The 4,412-nt window shown below is 33.8% G+C and overlaps 1 long non-coding RNA gene across 3 annotated transcripts; it reads right to left on the minus strand.

The window, feature by feature from the left end:
- Window positions 1-269: 269 nt before the first annotated feature.
- On the minus strand, window positions 270-3,869 carry LOC135732131 (uncharacterized). Of its 3 annotated transcripts, XR_012334730.1 has the most exons (6): window positions 3,694-3,869; window positions 2,692-2,843; window positions 2,115-2,179; window positions 1,902-2,000; window positions 1,099-1,206; window positions 270-365 (listed from the first exon to the last, which is right to left on the minus strand). It is a non-coding gene; the product is annotated as an uncharacterized lncRNA (long non-coding RNA). The 3 variants fall into 3 exon arrangements; XR_012334727.1 differs by having other exon boundaries at window positions 2,692-3,869; XR_012334728.1 differs by lacking the exon at window positions 1,099-1,206 and having other exon boundaries at window positions 277-365; window positions 2,692-3,869.
- Window positions 3,870-4,412: the final 543 nt, after the last annotated feature.

The following is a 4,412-nucleotide window of genomic DNA, read 5'->3' on the forward strand; positions in this document are numbered from 1 at the left end:
AGAATGGCTAAAGAATTCTTTTTAATCCATTAAAAAGGTTCTCATAAACATGCAATCATGCAATTTATTACAAAAAATATTGTTAATACAATAGAAATTCAGATAAGACCAAATGAAGAAAAACTACTTTTAACAAAAAGAATAAAAACAGTAACAAAATAAAAGCATATATAACAAAATACAATTTTAAAAATGAAATTACATCTAAACATTAACAAACTATCTTCAGTTCACGTCAACTTATTAATTGTACTAATTTCTATACCCCCCCCCCCCCCCGTGCTCCCTGGTGCCTGTTTGAAATGCCCCCATTGCATCCTTCACTTCCAGTTCTGTTGCTGCTGGGAAGTTGTTCAACACAGCATCTGCCAAATATGATATGAAAAGAATGCATGAGACAAGTATTTCTGCTTAATGTTAAATGTGATAGTCATTCTCTTTTGAAAAAGTCATATATTAATATTGACAGGCAACAGTAATCATACCGTTCTCATTACTAACAGAAGTGCATGTTTCTCTGCGTGTGTTTAATGACATTTTTGGAACTAGCAAAAGAGGCTTAAAGGCAGGGTATCTGATTTTGATCCAGAATTTTTTTTAGTTATGCTGGTTGAAAGTCTCCTCAAATATTGATAGCTCTCACTATGTTAAGTTGTCTAAATGTGTATTTTTATATATTTGTGTCATCTATAAAAGGCGTAGGACCAAAAAACGTTCAACAAATTATTGAACCCTGACCGAATGCAATAATTGGGCGTGGGCATGGGCCAGTTACCGGTTTGAAGGTATACTGAGATTTTCAGAGTCAAGGTTTTTAAAAAACCACAAAAATTTTCTGTGATACCGTTTTCAATGTATGAACTGTGTTTACACAAAGTGAATTAAATCATGTAATTGAATTCATGTTTAAATTTACAATTGAAAGAATATTATCATTTAAAGGCTTTATTTTTACCTGGCATAAACGTTGTTTGTTGCTTAAAAATAAAATGTATTGTGTCCAGTTGAAAAGTTGATGTTTTAATATGCAGACATTTGAAAATAACACATTTTAGTGTCACAATGGCAAAACCACAACACCGTGGTATTTTTGCTTACGGTTATCATACTGCCAGAATCTCATTCCGGCCCATAATTGGACGCATACAATTTTTGCCCCTCTTCTGTGAACGTGTTTTGCATGCCACTTCAGAACCTGTTCACGCTCTGTAAAAATAGGGAGAATCAAATACATTTTCCTGCTGAATTGACACAGGAGCTACAAAACGAAAGACATTTTGAAACAACAAAAAAACATCTGGATGAGCAAAGAGGAAAAACCCAAATTAACATTGGTAAGTACCTTTTGGAAAGGTAGGTATGCAGTGTGATTCTATTTTGATGGATTCAGATTGTATTTTAATGAAACTTGTTGCTTATGTAGTTTGTTTACGAATTAGTGTAATGATATTTATCTTTTCAAATTTCTAAACGTGCTGTATTTATTTCGGATTAAAAACAGTTGTTTATGTTGGTCATTTTGGTAATGTTATTCACTTTGTCAGTCTTACTGGTTAATGAGATAGGAGTGTGCTTCTGGTTGGTGCGTGTAGGCTAAAGTTAGTATTTTTCAAAATCAAATACCCTGCCCTTTAAGATGCCAAGCATAAAATATTCACAATACAATCTTATTGACATAAAACCTGTCAAATGTCTAAAAATAAAACATCTAAACAATATTGTGTGGATGAGTAAACTGTTGTATCGGCAAAGAGTAATTTAATCTGGGGCTTTTAATATTTAAAAAATTTTAAGGCAGTACCGGACTGTCGTCAATTACTCCTCACATAACCTAATGTCATTTTAAAAGTATTATTTTGTGAAACACCATTCAGCCTAAAACTACATACAAACACACTTACCTTTAATAACTGAGAAGAGATGTTTTTTCAAATGCTTGCTTCTGCAGTGGACCACCACCATTAATGTTGAACTTTGAAATTAATGAATTTTAGTGAACTCTAAAATACAAAAGACAATGTCGTTAACAGTTGCAGACTGAAATATTTTTTGATTTTTTGTGACCACATGAACACCACAATGTCTGATTAATATTGCATGTTTAGAGAATTTACCTGTCCAGCATTCTTCCGGCACGGTCTCTCAAGTTTCTCCCTCCAGTTTCGCAGAGCTTTGACACCTGAATAGCACATGCCTATGTCAGTAATTGTACAGTATTGTATGCTTCAGTGTACAAGTGTTTACCAACCTTAAAGGTTAATGCCCACTGACCTGCAAGTTTTCCCTCACTAACACAATAAAACTCTTTTTTCCAACAGACTGAAGGCCTGTAAGTTAAATCCATTATGGAAAATAGCTTTCCCCCACAATCTATCTCTGCATGCATAATTGTAAAGCACAACACTGCCTACTTTACTGTAAGCAACACAGTAATAACTTAGCTAAGTTACTGCTGTTACTAAAAAGCAGCCTACAAATCACTCATGTAAATCTTCAGTGTAACGTTACATAGACTCATTTACCTCCACTATTTTATTACATTGCAGGTTGTACTGTTTAGGTTTTATAAAACATGGGTTACTTTACTACGTTATACTGTTAAGTTACCCGCAAGAATGTCGCGATTCCAACAACAAATAAAGTAAATCAATTTTAAACACATGTAAAATAAAATCATAATAAAAAACTTACAAGACCAAACAAGTGTGGTACATGCTTTCCTCGTGGCTGCTCGCTGATGTTGTTGCTTTTCAAACAGCGGAAATCTTTCTCGTGAGATTTGGCCCCGTGTTTGTGTACTGCTGCCATCTAGCGGTTCGGAGTTGTAACTGGATTTTGTTTATCTTTGAAATACGGTCAAATAATGAATGTTATGCGTGACAGCAGATATTCAGATAAGATAAATAAAACCAAACATCTTAAATTCACTGGTGTCTTTGCATGCCTGATAAAATATCATAATTTTTGCAAGTTATTTTGGCAAAAACAAAATTTTATTAAATTCAAGGTTATTTTGGGCTAAACATGGTTTGTTCGTAGTCGGTCTATTTATGAGCTAAATAGTGGCTATATGTACGACGGTGCATAAAACACTTTAAAGAAATTAAACAAACCTTGTAATCGCTGTTAACTTTGCTTACAATGACATACCATACAAGTTATTTTGGCAAAAACCACATGTAATTAAATTAATGGTTATTTCTGAGCTAAACGTGGGTTATTCGTAGTCGGTCTATTTGTGAGCTAAATAGTGGCTAGTACAGACGGTGTATAAAACACTTTAAAGAAATGAAACAAAATACCTTATCGCTTTGAACTTTGTTTACATGATTAAATATCATACATCTCACAAATCATTTTGGCAAAACAACATGTAATTAAATTAATGGTTATTTCTGGGCTAAACGTGGGTTATTCGTAGTCGGTCTATTTGTAAGCTAAATAGTGGCTAAGTACAGACGGTGCATAAAACACTTTAAAGAAATGGAACAAAATACCTTAATTGCTTTGAACTTTGTTTACATTATTAAATATCATACATCTCACAAATAATTTTGGCAAAACAACATGTAATTAAATTCATGGTTATTTCTGGGCTAAACGTGGTTTATTCGTAGTCGGTCTATTTATGAGCTAAATTATGACTACGTACAGACGATGCATAAAACACTTTAAAGAAATGAAAAGAAATACCTTGTAATCGCTGTTAACTTTGCTTACATGATAAAATAGCATCCATCTCACAAATTATTTTGTCAAAAACCACATGTAACCAAATTAAAGTTTAATTGGGCTAGAAGTGGGCTAGGCACAGCCCGGCTATATCGGGTCTATACTGAAACGAGACGTTGAAATGACGGCTATTGCTTGCTGGGATATCTCCTTCAGTTCGCACTCCTCTTTGTTCACCAGCACGATTTTGCTAAGCACTGCACGGGACATCACTTTTGCTTCCAGCTCGCCTACCTGCAAGTATATAAAAAATAGTTTCATAAAATAGTTCTCTTTGTCAATAGCATATATTAATTTAAAACAAGATATAGAATAGGCTACTTACATTTTGTCTGGGTCCCAGAGCTTTAACATCGGCTACACTCAGCCTTGTACTGCTTGGAGGTGCAATGCGGGAGAACGGAACGCTCACAACATCAAGAGATGTGGTTCTATTACAGATCACATCGAATCCATTTGGATCGGAGTAGCCTACAAGAAAACAACAAAAGATATTCGGTAAACGGTAGCCTAAAATCAACCCCATTTGCGCTCAATCACTATAAAAAAAATTCTTTCAGAATTCATATCTTATAAATATCTTTTTTTAACAGTGCATTCGTTGTAAGAATAACACAATGCAAATTATAAAATAGGCAACTTTAAAAAATATATACGGAAAACAACTTAAAATGGATACT

Source organism: Paramisgurnus dabryanus, chromosome 1 (genome assembly GCF_030506205.2).
Source record: "Paramisgurnus dabryanus chromosome 1, PD_genome_1.1, whole genome shotgun sequence".
NCBI classification, from domain to species: domain Eukaryota; kingdom Metazoa; phylum Chordata; class Actinopteri; order Cypriniformes; family Cobitidae; genus Paramisgurnus; species Paramisgurnus dabryanus.